We start from the raw sequence: 17,564 nt of genomic DNA on the forward strand, positions 1-17,564 counted from the left end.
AATCATGGCATTGTCTTAATGTCCTGGGTCTCACCTTAGCCCTATTGGTGGGTAATTTAGTATAGTGATTCAGACTTTGAAGCCAGGCTGTCTGGGTTTGAATACTTAATTTCTAGTTGGACTTCCTTGAACAGATTCCTGAACCACTCTGTGCTTTGGTCTCCTCATCTGGAGAATGGGGGAAATAGTTCAATTCAATCATTCAGTCGTGTCTGACTCTGCGACCCCAAGGACTGCAGGACACCAGGCTTCCCTGTCCATCACCAACTCCTGGAGCTTGCTCAAACTCATGTCCTTCGAGTTGGTGATGCCATCTATCCATCTCGTCCTCTGTCATCCCCTTCTTCTCCTGCCTTCAGTTTTTCCCAGCATCAGGGTCTTTTTCCAATGAGTCAGTTCTTCACATCATGTGGCCAAAGTATTGGAGTTTAAGCTTCAGCATCAGTCCTTCCAATGAATGTTCAGGAATGATTTCCTTGAGGATTGACTGGTTGGATCGCCTTGCAGTCCAAGGGACTATCAAGAGTCTTCCCCAACACCACAGTTCAAAAGCATCAATTCTTTGGCACTGAGCTTTCTTTATAGTCCAATTCTCACATCCATACCTGGCTACTGGAAAAACCATAGCTTTGACTAGATGGACCTTTGTCGGCAAAGTAATGTCTCTGCTTTTTAACGTGCTGTCGTTGGTCATAGCTTTTCTTCAAAGGAAAAGCTTAGAAAAAGCTTTCTTCTTTTAATTCCATGGCTGCAGTCACCATCTGCAGTGATTTTGGAGCCCAAGAAAATAAAGTCTTTCTCTGTTTCCATTGTTTCCCCATCTATTTGCCATGCAGTGATTGAAACTGGATGCCATTATCTTCATTTTATGAATGTTGAGTTTTAAGCCATCTTTTTCAGTCTCTTCTTTCACTTTCATCAAGAGGCTCTTTAGTTCCTCTTCACTTTCTTCCATAAGGGTGGTGTCATCTCTATCTGAGGTTATTGATATTTCACCCAGCAATCTTGATTCCAGCTTGTGTTTCATCCAACCCAAAATAAGCAGGGTGACAATATACAGCCTTGATATACTCCTTTCCCAATTTGGAACCAGTCTGTTTTTCCATGTCTGGTTCTAACCATTGCTTCTTGACTTGCGTACAGATTTCTCAGGAGGCAGGTTAGGTGGTCAAGTATTCCCATCTGTTTTAAGAATTTTCCACAGTTTGTTGTGATCCACACAGTCAAAGGCTTTGGTGTAATCAATAAAGCAGAAGTAGATGTTTTTATGGAACCCTCTTGCTTTTTTGATGATCCAGTGGATGTTGGCAATTTGATCTCTGGTTCCTCTGCCTTTCCTAAATCCAGCTTGAACATCTGGAAGTTCATGGTTCACATACTGTTCAAGCATGGCTTGGAGAATTTTGAGCATTACTTTGCTAGCGCGTGAGATAAGTGTAATTGTGTAGTACTTGAAACATTCTTTAGATTTGCCCTTCTTTGGGATTGGAATGAAAATTGACCTTTTCCAGTCCTGTGGTCACTGCTGAGTTTTCCAAATTTGCTGGCATATTGAGTGCAACACTTTCACAGCATCATCTTTTAGAATTTGAAATAGCTCAGCTGGAATTCTGTCACCTCCACCTCACCTTCATCGGTGGGGGGTGGGGGGGGAATAGTAGTCCCTACCTAATAGGAGCGTTGTGAGGATTAAGTAAGTGATAGTTGTAAGGAATTTGGCACAGTATCTGGCCCAAAGCAAGTTCTTTAGAAGTGCTGTTTGTTACTTCTTCTATTCCTATTACTTCTGCCATAACTAACTCGTGCTGCTGAGCCATCATCTCAGTGAGTGGGTCTAGGAGTATTCTTATACTCAGTGAATACTGAGAATGTCTGAGCTACCTAACCTTTAAGATCTCATTGTCTTTGCTGCTGCTGCTACTGCTAAGTCGCTTCAGTCATATCTGACTCTGTGCGACCGCATAGACGGCAGCCCACCAGGCTCCCCCGTCCCTGGGATTCTCAAGGCAAGAGTACTGGAGTGGGTAGCCATTTCCTTCTCCAATGCATGAAAGTGAAAAGTAAAAGTGAAGTCACTCAGTCGTGTCCGACTCTTAGCGACCCCATGGACTGCAGCCTACCAGGCTCCTCCGTCCATGGGATTTTCCAGGCAAAAGTACTGGAGTGGGGTGCCATTGCCTTAACTGTCTTTAACTCTGGAATGTGTGGTTTTGCCTTATCCTTCGACACATGTTGGGCTGCTGTGCCTTCCTAGGAACCCAAGAGTAACCATCTCTAGATTTGTTTGACTTCTCCGCTACCTCTGTGCAACCATTGAGAGAGGCAAGGTCAGCAGCCATATCTATCACTTTTACGACTTTCAGGTTAAGTCTGTTTATCCTTCTTCCACTAAAAGATCTCCAAATACCGAAGGTTGAGCGTTGATGTCACACTAAGAGACACACCTCACAGATTTCATATTATTCTGAAAATTCTCCCAGGAGTATAGCTTTTCATAGAATATAGGAATTTGCATTAAAAATTAAAATGCTAAAGTACCTATCCTTCTAGGAACTATGGAGGAGCAGGATGTTTAATGGTTATGTCAACAGAAACACCTGTTTTGAAAACATACTTGCTTTCTAATTCCAGCCCAGTGGTACCTTCTGCCAGCCTTGCTGAAGACAGGAGTTGACACATGTTAGCTCTGCTGGAAACCCTGGAAAGCCAGTCTTTATGGACTTTCTAATGACACCATACTAGACAGTGGTACTTATAGTTAATGTCTGGAAATAGATCAAACATTGTCAGAAAAGAGGAAAACAATCGTCTGGGTTGCTATTCTTCACAATGAAGTTTCCGAAACTTTTAAAAAGAAGAGCGCATTTGGTACATGCTTTTGTTTTTAGAAACTTTGTGAAAGTGAAAGTCGCTCAGTTGTGTTCAACTCTTTGCGATCCCCTGGACTGCAGCCTGCCAGGCTCCTCTGTCCATGGAATTCTCCAGGCCAGAATACTGGAGTGAGTAGCCGTTCCTTTCTTCAGGGGATCTTCCCAACCCAGGAATTGAACTCCCGTCTCCCACGTTGCAGGCGGATTCTTTACCAGCTGAGCCACCAGCTGCTAAGTCGCTTCAGTTGTGGCTGACTCTGTGCGACCCCATAGACGCCAGCCCACCAGGCTCCCCGGTCCCTGGGATTCTCCAGGCAAGAACGCTGGAATGGGTTGCCATTTCCTTCTCCGTCAATGAGCCACCAGAGAACCCCAAAAATACTGGAGTGGGTAGCCTATCCCTTCTCCAGGGGATCTTCCTGACCTAGGGATCGAACTGGAGTCTCCTACATTGCAGTTGGATTCTTTACCAGCTGAGCTAATGTTTTAAAAACTTAAACATTAGAATTGGGAAAAATATATCAAGCTAGTTTTTTAGCATCAAATGAAACTTTGGAGAAGGTGGTCTGACTGTGAGAGCCCACAAGTGAAAGTTCTGTGATCATTTCTGATTTCTGAGATTTAAATTACTTATTTGGGTATAAAGACATATACAAATGATAGCATTGGGGGCTTAGAAATAAGTTTTATACGCTTTCTCCATGCATCAGGAATTTCTATACCAACTTCAGTCATCCTTAGATGTGAGCACCCTTTTATCTTGTAATTCTGTAATGCTTGTCATGACCAAAGTAAAAACTTTAACACAACAACTTGTTTTGCTACTATCATTACCACATGAAAATGCTTTTACCACGTTTTCTCCCCAAAGTAGAGACAGAGAGAAATAGAGAGAAATATGAATTGGATGAGTCCTCAGAGGGAATGACTGAATTCCATTACATATGGAGGATGTATTAACTTATTCTTGGTGTTTCTGCATAACTCATTCTGACAGTCAATGATCTAAACTAGATATTTCTTATAAAAATTGTCTAGTCATATTATAGCAATATATTTTAGGAAAATCTTTTAAAATGTGATATGGTAGACCTTTTCAAATGATGGTTTGAGTATACTATTCAGGACAGGTAAAGCCACACCTTGCAGTTTTTCTTTCTTTCCAAACATGGCACAGTACATTTTTATGACAAATCATAAGTCCTGTTTTTCAGGAAACTGTATTGTACATTTTACTCACATAATGCTATCTGCTAGTGTTTATAAACATAAGAAATTGAATCATGTCACATTCTTAGAAGTGTGCAGCAATTGTATTAAATTCCTGGGGAGAAAATAATATGGTTCCCTCTTTTAGAAACTTCCTGAGATAAAACAGGAAGCAGCTAATAATTCACCCAGGATTATGATGGTAATGTTCTCATTAAGAAAGAAGGCTCTAGACTTTCAGTTGGAGGGTTCAGAAATGTCAATGATGCTTGCTTCTGACAAATTTAATAGGGATGACGTTAGATCACTTAGTCTAGGAACTGTTCTATTGAATACATGGTTATACTATAGGAGGGGGAGAAAAGACAACTTTTATTTATTGAAATGGCCGTGGAATCCAAATAAAAATTTTATCACTGAGCACATAGAGTGTCAGACCTGCAGATAATCAGGAAGAGGGTTTCTCTGAAGATACATTACCTTTGAAATGGATTAGTAGATGGCAGGGAGCCAGTTAACATTTAGGTTTAATACTTATTTGCTTTGGTAACATTTTTCCTGTGGTGTGTGCCATTTCCATAAATGCCATGCAGACTTCATAGGAGTCAAGTATATAACTAATGACTTCTCTGACTAGAGCAATTAAGACTTTCCCCCCTACTTTCTGATGGATAATCTTTAGTGAGGTTATTAACTGCACAGCTGGCTGAGTCTTCAGTGACTGGAGGAAATGTGGCCAGCCTTCTGTGTCTCTCAGCGTGTCAGAGATGCGAGCTGCCTATCTGGGGAGGGCAGGCCGGCTTTGTCAGTAAGAAAGGATGTGATGCTGGATACTGAGCAAGCATTGGATGAATGTTCTGTCTTTAGATGTCTTATGTGTGTCTTTAGATGATATAATTGAAGGTTGCTGAAATGCTTTACGTTTTCAAAGGAGAAATGACAGGGGCCAATTTCTTAACATTTATTATGCATTAGACACTCTGATGAATATATTCACACTAGGATCACACAGCTAGTGAAATGGCAGGACCGATATTCAAATTGTAATTCAGCCTGGGGCCAAACGTGAGCTCTTGAACAGTCTTCAAGACCTTGTCTTCTGAGTTTATCCTGAAAGACACGTAACGATTCCCAGTACTGTTTCCATTTTATAGATGATTGAACAGAAAAGGTAAATTACAGGCTAATAAGGGGCAAAGCTCAGAATGGCTCAAAGTCCTGTGTTTTCTGTATCCTTCCATGACCATGTATTCCCTCACTAGTTCTGTGAGTTAGATTCAAATACAAAGGAAGAATCAGTCTCTTTCCCGTCAAATTAGCTTATGACTCAGTATGTGTGGTCATAGAGTTAGGGGAATAGAGAGAGAGAGTCATTTATCATTGAGGTGTTATATTTTATAACAAAATCCAACCAGACCTCTACAGAAAATGTAAAGGTGAGAGACTTGTGGAGGAGGCCCTCACTTTCTGAAGGGCTAGTGGACACGCTTCAGGATTTCCATTTAGAACTCTGGTCTTACTGGGTACCACCATGGCAGTCAGCACCTTGGTTTGAGAGTAAGAAAGAGGCCAAATGGAAGGACCATTTCTAAATCTCCTCTCAATAATATTTTAATAGCAGAGTCTTATATTTGGGCTGTTTACCCATATGGTTAGTTTTGATAGCCCTGATTCTGGGCATTTGGTCTTCTAGAGTATTTTATGGAAGGAAAGATCATTAGTAAAGTTTGAGAGTGAAATGGTTGGATTGTCCTGACTTCTCATAAGTGAGGAGAAATTCCTCCTTAATCTAAAATTACCAAGACACTTTAGAAGATCTGCATCAGTCTCTAGGATGAATAAAAAAATCCCGTTTGGTACGTTTAGAATGTACCGTTATTGGAGGTTAGCTATAGACTTACATAGTATTTCTGCACTTAATGCAAGAAAGTGTTTAAAACATGGGATTCTGTTAACTAAGTGTTCTCAAGTAGCCTTCTCTCTTCCTGCTGCTAAAATCAAATGTTGATACTCTTTTGCCTTTGTACATGTATAGAGAAAACTCTTGTTTTCCTCCCATGCTTCTTTACCCTTTGGCATGACTGCATTAAAAAGGCAATAAAAATACGTGAAAAAGTCAGAAGCAAATGTTGACAATATGTGTGATTTTCCATTAAATACTTTATGCATTATTTGTTTAGATGAAGATATTTTCACTTCATGAATTTCTCTTTTTTTCAAAAGCAGGCACCACCATTTTCAAGTACCATGCCCTTTAATTTGAGAGCAGCTCTGCTAAGTATTTATAAAGTTTTCCCTGTGATTTTTGATTAAAGCAGGTGTAAATGCAGAGACTTGCAGTATTTACTGTGGATATTCAAAAATAGGCAGTGGGGACCTCCGCCACTATTTTCAGCATTTTTTCTGCAGATGTTTGATTGCCTCCTGTCAGGCACTTGGCTTCCCTGATAGCTCAGTTCGTAAAGAATCTGCCTGCTATGCAGGAGACTCCGGTTGGTTCCTGGGTCAGGAAGATCCCCTGGAGAAGGGATAGGCTACCCACGCCAGTATTTTTGGGCTTCTCTGGTGGCTCAGCTGGTAAAGAATCTGCCTGCAATGTGGGAGACCTGAGTTCAATCCCTGGGTTGGGAAGATCACTTGGAGAAGGGAACGGCTACCCACTCTAGTATTCTGGCCTGGAGAATTCCTTAGACTGTATAGTCCATGGGGTCACAAAAAGTCGGACACAACTGAGCGACTTTTACTTCACTGTCAGGCGATTGCCAGGCATGGAAGATCCCATGGTAAAGAAACAAAAAAAGAATCTTTGTGTGAATGCTAGTGATGGAGACAGAAACCAAAGAAATAGATAAATACACATAAATTGTGATATATATAAGGAAAGACAATTTAGAAAAGTGTATTTATCTTAAGGCATGCTGGAATGCAAGTGAAGAGGACAGAGAAGGTGATCATTAAGAAATGACATTTAAGGGACTTCCCTGGCAGTCCACTGGTTAAGAATATGCCTCGCAATTCAGGGGATGCAGATTCGATCCCTTGTCAGAGAACTTAAGATTCTACATGCCTTGGAGCATCTAAGCTCTGGAAGCAAAAGATGACACAGTGAAGATCCCACATGCCACAGCTAAGACCTGACGCAACCAAATAAGTAAATACTTTTTTTTTAAATGACATTTAAAACAGGTAAGATCTAAAGCATAAGATTAGGGTAGGTGAGAAAGATAGGGTTGGAAAAAGGGAAGGAAGAAAGGAACACTGTATTTGCTAGGATTCATTTCAGCTGAAACAAGGCAGGGATTTATTTTTCTTTTGCATTAGCTTAGGTCAGTATTGGCTGAACCCCATTATCAGAGATTCCTGTATCTTGGATTATGTTTCTCTAGCCTGTGGTCTACAAGGGCTCCCCATTTCCGGCCAGAATGTCCACACTCCAGACAACTGGCAGGAGGAAGGTGATGCAGGTCACTTCTGCTTCTGTCCCATTGGCCAGGACTTGGTCCTATGGCAGTAGTTGTAAGAAGCCTGGAAAGTGTAGTCTTTATTTTGGGCAGCCATGTGCCCAGAATGCTATTCTTGAAAAACATGGGGATAGTGTTGAGAGAGAACTGGCAGTCGGCCACCATCACTTATCACATGAGACTCATAGTCTGGCTTCTCTCCCCCAGTTAGAAGCAGCTGGTGCATCCTCCTGTCCACCACCTCCTGCTTTCTTCATCACGCTTTCCTCAGAGGGAGGGGGTGATGATGCAGTCAGAGAGGTGTGAGGTTAGCTAAGGCTGAGGACTACCTGTCATGGCGTATTCAGGGAAACTGTGTTGTAATTTCTCCAACTAGTTAGTCCTAAACTCTTGACTCGGGCATAGTGGAAACTTTCACTAGTTAGTAAGTAAAAACTAATTACATACTGTTAGTATTGTTTTTATCACTTTGGTGCCTAACAGAGCATCTGGCACACAGCTTACTAATTGCTTGCTAATTTAGTTATTGACTAATGGAGGGAGGGAAACACATGTGGTAGTTTCAGTGGCCCACTGGGATAAATGACAAACAAAAGAAGCTAAAGCTGTGATTATAAATAATAACCTGAGTTCAAAGCTGAGAAAGATCAACATGGATTGACACTTTAGAATCAAAGCTTCTCTTATGGCTCCGCTGGTAAAGATTGCACCTGCAGTGTGGGAGATCTGGGTTCAATCCCTGGGTTGGGAAGATCCCCTGGAGAAGGGAAAGGCTACCCACTCCAGTATTCTGGCCTGGAAAATTCCATGGACTGTATAATCCATGGGGTCGCAAAGAGTCAGACACAACTGAGCGACTTTCACTTTCAAACTCATATATCATCAGATCCTTCTTTTTATAGGTAAATTGAAGCTGTAGTGTTCAGTTACTTGTCTGGGCTTAAGCAGTTGTTGGTAGCAGGATTGTTTTTTCAACCATTTGTGTTTTTCTGGAAAGGCTTTGTAACAAGGCTGGGAGTTGATCTAGCTTTTGGATGTCTAGTTCTGAATAGGTGGAGAAGAAAACCTTGCAACCTTGTGTTTAACTGCAAGGCCCGTGTGAGTAATATGACTTCTGAAAAAGAGTGAAATATAATGAGATTAGAAATCTCTTATTAGAGTAGATAGGAATTCATTGAGGAATCTGTAATTGGCCAAGTGTGTCTGAGAGAGTGACAGCATGGCTTGGTGTAACTGTCCTATGACACAATCACTGGAAGCTGTTTTTTTAAACTTCTTGTTACCCTTTTTCGCAGAGTGGTAAGAGCATATCTTCTTGAGCTTGAATGCCTGGTGACCTTGGGCAAGTAATTTATCTGTGCCTCTATTTTCTTATCTACAAAATGCACATAAAGCAATGTATTGAATATGATGATGATGATGATGTTATAGTGAGTCTTACATGAGTTATTATAAAAGAAGTTCCTGGAACACCCAGTGTATGGCATAGGGTCAGTATTAGCTTTCGTTGTTGTTACAATTACTGGAAAAGAATATGTGTAGCAGGATAAGATGAACACCTCTGAACTCACTCAAATTCTGAGTCAGAACTTTAGAAATATCATTGCTTTACACATTTATTCTTATCTCTTTTCTTCCTCTTAGCCCCCTCCTATATAGCGTGTAATAGAGTAATTTTCTTCTATAGTAAAGGAAAAAAAGAGAATAAAGGAAAGAAACCATATATATTTTTGATTCCTAAAAGAGGACTTCATTATATTTACTACTGTTGAACTGGACCTTCTTGCTTAAAATAATTTTGTAAATTACTATACATCAGTTATCTACCTAGATATATTTAGGGTCCTAACCAGTAACCCTGACCCCACAGTCTACAGAAAACACCCCACCATTTATCTGTGCCAATGAGTTCTTGCTTTGTGCTACCAGGCAGAGTTCATATGCTTGTTTCATCTTAGTAGGCAGAGTTCATGTGATTTGGATATTCTAGAAGAATTTTATAAATTATTAAACCTTTAACATATAGAGAATCAAGTTGTCTTTAGCCCTTTATAAACTCTGTCTCAGGGCTTGATTGGTTTTGTCTGTAAGCCTTGAGTATAAAATTACCAAAAGCCTCATATGTATATGAGCAGACGATCTGAGATGAGGCGCCCTTTCTGTGGAGACTCTTAGAGGAAAAGAGAAAAGGAGGTATAAATGTGTTATCTGGAACACACTCATGAAATTCACTTCTTAAAAGTCTAGCTTTGGAATTAGGCCAAAATAAATTTGTTACAGTTAAACTAGAAAAAATAGTTCATTGGATTTTTAAATTTATTTCACTGTGAATATATTTTCATTATAAAACCTTATAGAATTAAAAGCAAAACCAAGACAAGGATTTATAAATCTAATAGAAAAAAGATAAAGATGTACACCGTTGCCATAATTCAAGATAGTTGTGTGTGTTACGTGGGCTTCCGTTTTGGCTCAGACAGTGAAGAATCTGCCTGCCGTGTGGGAGACCCAGGTTTGATCCCTGGGTCACGAAGAGCCCCTGGAGTAGGAAATGGCAACCCACTCCAGTATTCTTGCCTGGAGAATTCCATGTGTGTGTTATAGCAGAAGAAAAGTTCAATGGGAAAATTCAGAATGAGAACCCATATTCAGCTGAACAGATCAGCATTTCAAGGAAGGGATACTATTTGATTTGGACTTTGAAAGGTGCTTGGAGTTCCTATCAGTTATACTGGGAGAGTAGGCATTTTTGAAAAGAAAAGTCTTGGAAATGGAAAAACACAGGGTGGAAACTGGGATTAGTGAGGAATGAGTGGTGGATGAGTTTGAAAAGGAGGTTGAAGCAGATTCAAGAAGGCCTGGTTAGAGTAAGCAGCTGGTAGTCCATAGAGATTGGAGAGTATTCAGAGTAAGCTGGAGATTGACATGTTCAGAGGTGTTAGATATTGAAGGTGGGGGTAAGGGGAAGGGGCTTTGCAGGATGCTCGGAGAACAGGCAGAGAGCCAAGTCAGAGGCGCTCGTGAGGTGGTGCAGTGCCTAGTGGCTATCCGTGGTGTAGCTGGTGAGTTGGTGAAAAGGGGAGAATCCAAGATGGTTACAAGACTGGGAGCCTGAGCTTCTGGCCGAGCTAACTTAGGAAGGAGATGGTGAGTTCATATTGTCAGATATCAAAGAATTGTAATATTTTAAAAGAATAAATACAAGGAGTTTCACCTTACAGGTGTTCCCAAATAGAAAAGATTCAATGTAGAGCTCATCACTGTGACTGACTTTTGTATATTCACTTTTCATCATATCTATTTATGTGTTTACAGTTATAGTCATTGTGTATGTAGGATTTTATTTCTTGCTTTTCACTTTAGATTATAAGCATTTCCCACATGGCTATATTTATCCCCTCACAGATAATTTTAATGGTTGCATAATTAAGAATTTCAGAGCAGGAAGAAGTGTTAGCTGTTTACCATATTAGAAGCTTAGTGTGCTTGATGTGATTTTCATGAAATTGCATATATTCATTGCTGATGTTTACAAGCTGAAGTTAAGGTTTGAAACTTAGGAGAAATCTTGGCTCTAAAAATACATTTGTGAGACTTCTGTTGTTGTTCAGTTGCTAAGTCATGTCTGACTCTGCAACCCAGGGCCCTTCAGGCTTCCCTGTCCTTAACTATCTCCCAGAGTTTGCTCAAATTCATGTCCTTTGAGTCAGTGATACTGTCTACCTATCTCATCCTCTGTTGCCCTCTACTTCTTTTTTCTTCAATCTTTCCCAGCCTCAGGGTCTTTTCCAGTGAATGAGTCAGCTCTTTGCATCAGATGGCCAAAGTATTGAAGATTCAGCAGCAGTCCTTCCAGTGAATATTCAGGGTTGATTTCCTTTAGGATTGGCTGCTTTGATCTTTCCTTGCTGACCAAAGGACTCTCAAGAGTCTTCTCCAGCAACACAGTTTGAAAGCATCAATTCTTTCGTGCTCAGCTTTCTTTATGGTCCAACTCTCACATCCATACATGACTACTGGAAAAACCATAACTTTGACTATATGGATCTTTGACATCAAAGTGATGTCTCTGCTTTTTAATACACTGTCTAGGTTGTCATAGCTTTCCTTTCAAGGAGCAAGCTAAGAGTTATGTGTTTGCCAAGGAAGAGAGTTTAGAAGAGAAGTTAAGAATAAGAACGGTTTGATTATTTATTCAAGCAAATTAGCTAAGTTCATCATAATTTAATATTTACATGTGGATGTCACTAGTATAGTATGTCCTAGAATTAGGTGCAAAGGGCCCATCTGATGTGTATAATGAATATTAAACTTGTGGCAACAAATAAAGACCAAAAAGAACCCAAGACTGATCATAAACCAATTAGTAATTTGCAGTGTTTTCCAAACTGGGAAGTCATGAGCTCTAGAAAAATCTGTTGACTAAAAAAAGACAAAAACTCTCAGAATAGCTGTTTGCCAGAATTGGGGTAAATTGAGCCAGAAAGTGATTGGCTAAAATGTTCATTCAGGATTTTCCATAAGATGGTGCAGAAAAACCCAAATGAACTTTTTGGCCAACCCAAAAAATCAATTTAAGTTGTAAGTGGTAGAATTTCCACACACTAAAATAATTTCATTCATTGTCTTTGGATCAAAATAAAGACTGGGGTTGCTGTGCACCTGAAACATTGTAAGTCAACTACACTTAAATTTAAAAAAAAGTATAGATATGGATATAGATAAAACCCTTAGAAAAGTGAAAAAAAAAAAAAAGATTGGGGTCGTGGCTCAACTCCTCCATTGTTCCTGTCAATCCAGGATCTCTGAAGCCCACTGAAGGCTTAGTGGCTCACCCTAGGTCCTCTCTGAAAGTTCTGCATTCTAGATCTGAGGCTTTTGGAGCAGAGTGATGTCAGAATTCTCAGTTGTATCCACAAGGCATGGGTATCAGTGACCTAAGACTGGTTCCCAACAGGGGAGCATTTTGTCTCCTAGGGCATATTTGACCATGTCTGGAGACATTTTTGGTTGTCACAATTAGGGAAGAGAGAGTCACTGCCATCTAGAGAGGGCCAGTGATGCTGCTAAACCGCCACCAGTACACAGGACAGTCCCCAAGTGTCAATAGTGCTGCGGCTGAGCAAATTTGATCAAGATAAGAAAAAAAATGCATATCTTTGACATCCACATTTTAAATTCAGATGATAAGAAGATGTCCTCTAAAATTCTCTGTTGACTTTTGTGGTACCTGACCCCGCTCACTCTAAAGATGTGTATTCTGCGTTCTTCTGTCTGCAGAAGACTGAGCCTGCTTTGTTGTTCATAGGTGGACCATGAGGGAAAAAAATCTGTTTCTATTCATGGCTGGGGTACACTTCCAGCAGTTCATACTCATCAGGCTACATTCCTAGGAGGTGGACAAGCCCTACACCCAAGAGAAAGGCATTTGATGTCAGTGGTCTGTCCTTGTCACTAAATTTTCCACCTTTGTTTTTGCTGAATTTGACAGAGGAAAAAAAAAGAACTGGGCTGTTTCTCAAGAAAAGGAATTATGCAAATATGTTTAAGTGTATGAATTTTCAAGCCAATATACATGAGAGTCCAGAAGGCAATGTACATTAACACAGCTAAATTTTCAGCCAGAACCAGAGCTGGGGTTTAAAATGTGCCTGGCATCAAGGGTTTCCAGAGTTCTCTCCAAGCAAGGGAAGGATAAGGCCTCTGTGGGCTGCACTCAAATTCTGAGTTACTTTTTTGAGCTACAGTAGGTTACTTGGTTTGACTTACAAATAACATCTGATATTTGGAAAAGTGAAACTACCATCTCCTCAAAGTATATATGTATAAATTAAGCACTTATGTATATATTAATGGCTTGAGAAAGAGGGAAAGAAGATTCCTTGCTCATTCAGCATGCCTCCCTGTTCCTGGTGTGCCTTAGTAAGCTGACTCTCCCAAATAAACTCACTTCTTGATGGTCTCCTTGTCTTCCTCCCTGTGTTTTTCATTCCTTAATTATATGCATTGTTGTTGTTCAGTTGCTAAGTCATGTCCGATTCTTTGCAATCTCATGGACTGCAGGATGGCCAGGCTTCCCTGTCCTTTACTATCTCCTGGAGTTTGTTCAAACTCATGTCCATTGAGTCGATGATGCTATCCAACCAACCATCTCATCCTCTGTTACTTTCTTCTCCTCTTGCCCCCAATCTTTCCCAGCATCAGAGTCCTTTCCAATGAGTCAGCTCTTCACATCAGGTGGCCAAAGTACCGGAGCTTCAGCATCAGTCCTTCCAATGAATATTCAGGACTGATTTCCTTTAGGATTGATTGGTTGGATCTCCTTGCTGTCCAAGGGACTCTCAAGAGTCTTCTCCAACACCACAGTTCAAAAGCATCAGTTCTTCAGTGCTCAGCCTTCTTTATGGTCCAGCTCTCACAACCATACATGAATACTGGAAAAACTATCGCTTTGACTATTCTGACCTTTGTCAGCAAAGCGATGTCTCTGCTTTTTAATACATTATCTAGATTTGTCATAGCTTTTCTTCCAAGGAGCAAGTGTCTTTTAATTTCATGGCTGCAGTCACTGTCAGCAGTGATTTTGGAGCCCAAGAAAATAAAATCTGCCACTATTTCCATTTGCTTCCCATCTGTTTGCCATGAAGTAATGGGACTGGAGGCCATGATCTTAGTTTTTGAGTGTTGAGTTTTAAGCCAGTTTTTTCACTATCCTCTTTCTTCTTCATTAAGAGGCTCTTTAGTTTCTCTTCTCTTTCTGCCATTAGGGTGGTATCTTCTGCATATCTGAGGTTGTTGATTACAACATATTAAATTTAGAGTTCCATTAAAGATGAGTATAGCATTACGAGTGTACTATATTGTTAGACCCTGATAACTCTTCACAATACAGTGTATTTTTCCAGTCATAACAACTCCTCACTATTTATTGTAATCCCTTATTTTGTTACTGTCTTCAAAACCAGATGTTAGCATTATGGAGCTCAGGGATCATCAAGATATCTTTTTAAAATTTACTCATGTGCACTCAACACCTAATACTGTATCTGACCATTAATGCATCACACCTCAGTGAGTGTTTATGCAATAAAAGAATGGCAGCCCAAGTAATGCAGCCCAAGGTAGAGGTGAAGTGGCATGCAGTTGCTATCCAGTAACTTTAAGAATCATTTCTTTACTCCTGCATCCCCTGGAAATGGTCCTGTAGAGGACTTATATACAACTTTAACAGAAATGAGCTCTGGAGCCAGAAATGGTACATGTTACCAGTTACTATGTTGAATGCAAAAAAAAAAAAATCATTTCTCAGAGCAGAGAGTGACAGATGTTTTGTAAGTCTCATCAGAGATGCCCTCTAGTTTGTAGAGGTGATTTTCTCCCTGTCCTGCCTGGAGGTCCTGCCAAATAGCTGGACATCCTGAATGGGGGCTCCCTAAATTCTCATTGCCCTAACCAGGTCATCTGAAGCTCTAGTATTATTACCTATGTGGTTGCACAAGCTGGCACAGTCACACCATCTGGATTTTGCCAGTCACACCACCTGGATCTGACGTTTGGATTCTCAGAACAATTTCCTTCTGTGCTGCCAAGCTGTCTTATCATACTCTTGACACATTTTACAGTAATGTGCACACAAGTCCCGCTGAAACTCTGTGAGGTTGATAACTCCTGTGGACAATGCACAGGAGGGATTGAGCTTAGACTGGAACTCACCACACCTCCCAGAGCCCTACATGGCGCTGTAAACATGGTGGGCATCAGAAAGTTAGAGCTCACTGCTAAGGAGCTTGTATTAGTGGGAGATGCAGAGGGCATGCAGATTTTAAGTGGTGTATCTAAACTTCTCCAGATCTACCCATTCTGGGATGACCACATCTGTAATGTTTTATGTGATGGATTTTTGAACAAGGTTTATCTTCTCTAAAGCATGTTACTTTATTAGTATCTAATATAAAGCTTTATGAAATATAGGTGAATATGAGAGATTTCAACCAGATTGACTAGAATTAGAAGAGAGTCGGTGGGCAGAACCGTGGTTGGATGGCACCCAGATTTCATGTATGAGTGACCATTGCTTTCTTTTTGTGAATTCCCTGCATTCCTTCATCAAATGCACTCCAGTTAATTCATTGCCATTGGAATGACTAGGATCTGTCTTTAATTCATCTATGTCGTATTATCTGCTTTATCACCTGATTTCCAGTTTCCCTCAGTACATCTAGTTTTAGTTGTGATTTGTTGCCCTGACCAGCCCTAAAATAATATGTGCAAAACACTTAAAAGGGGCATTTAAGTTGATGTGTAATAAGGTTCCTGCTAACCTTTTTAGCATCATCTCCAGCCTCTGTCTTCACACCTCATTCCTTTATTCTCACTGTTTCCTTTGCTTGGTACATCTGTCCCTCCCTTTTCTCTCCTGCATCAGTGATTAGCTCACATTATCTCATCTGTGATTCTGTTCTTCAAAGCTGAGATGTCTTCTAACCTTCAAAACTATTACATACCTCATGGTTGCAGTAGCACTTACTAAATCAGCCATGAAGTATAGTTGTACAAGCATTCATTTGCCCAGTAGGTTGTGAAGTTTTTTTTTTTTTTAATGGTAAAAATGGTGCTTGCTTTGTATTTGTGACCCCACAGCAATTAGAACCTTGGCTAATATTCCTTGAATTGATTTGGGACCTGAAAGAGAAAACATTGAGGAGAGAGGAAGTGGAGCTGGATCAGACGATGAGGGCTTTGGACCATAGGAATAGGGGCAGTGATGTACAGTAGGAAAGATTTATGATTTTGAATGTGGATGATCTGATTTTTTTTTTTTACTTAAAATGTATGTAATTTACATTGAAATGGCTGCCATGAGTCCCATCAAATGGAGATTTGTTTATTAATCTCTATGAGAAAACATCCTGGAGATACATATATTGAATGTACTCTTTAAAAAAAAAAGTTATTTAATTTTTCCTCTACATATTGTTATGAGGTAGGATGGAATTTTAAAGATAAAGAGGTCGAGGATGTAGGCAAAGTCACAGCAATTAAATATTAAATTACATGCCACAGTCATGTTACTAAAACAGTTATGTTTTAACCCTGACATCACAGCCCCTGCTCTGTCATGATTACAATCACAAAGCAGTATAAGCCTGATGGAAAAACTTTAATCTTGATGATTAGGTGCCCTTGGGAGAGAATTAATCCAGGGTTTTCCTGATCAGAGGCTCATACTTGTGATCTTGTACTTGTCATCATTATCAATCCACTTCTCTCTCTGTTCCTCATATGGCTACATTTCCAGATTCTTATCATTGGTCCCCAGGGCTTGCAATAAATCAGCTTCTCATTCTCCTTTCCAGTCTCATCTTTTTTCTCCAGGGTTTCTATGCACGTTTTTATTTGAAGAATTGTTTCTTGTACATAGTAGCCATTCAATTATTGTTTTTTAATTATTGGGATTTTTATTAGCCTTTGTAAGGATCTTTCCCTTTTTGTGGAAGGTTCCCCCCCCTCCCCCGCCTGCTTTCTGCATCCCCTTGGCTTCTTTATGGAGGCAGTACTAGCAAGCTAGATTGCAAGACACCGCCTATCACTCAAATTCCTGCTGTTCGTAATAATGTAGTCAATATGCTTTAATGACCCTGTGAGGGATGTATTTTTAACGGAATTGCCCTCAATATTTAGGTGCTCCTGTTTGCCTTGAGGCCAACGTGCTCAGAATATGAATCTAAACTACTTACCCTTTCATTATGCAATGGAAGGCAGACAGTTTAAATTAATTTGCTGTTGACCTAAATTTCCTACACCCAGTCTGTGTTTGAATCCAGTAAATTAGTGCTTGCAGGCATTGGGTTTCTCCACGTATCATTTTCAACAAGTCACTTCTGTCTGCTGCATCATCCTTGCTAGACACTGGAGCTCTTTACATGTCTTGTCTTTATATGTCATGGGGGGCCAGGGGCACCATCAGCCCTGGAGTTAAAACCTCCTCTGCTTCCAGCAAAGCAGGCTGCATGAGCTTAAGGAG

The 17,564-nt window shown here is 40.3% G+C and overlaps 1 protein-coding gene across 9 annotated transcripts in view; it reads left to right on the plus strand.

The window, feature by feature from the left end:
- The window catches only part of ARFGEF3 (ARFGEF family member 3), a 178,504-nt gene that overhangs the window by 50,170 nt on the left and 110,770 nt on the right, over positions 1–17,564 (plus strand). The gene's annotated exons all lie outside the window — the stretch shown is intronic.

The sequence above is a fragment of the Bos grunniens genome, chromosome 9 (genome assembly GCF_055505025.1).
Source record: "Bos grunniens cultivar Pamir isolate PY7600 chromosome 9, Bosgru_T2T1.0, whole genome shotgun sequence".
NCBI lineage: Eukaryota > Metazoa > Chordata > Mammalia > Artiodactyla > Bovidae > Bos > Bos grunniens.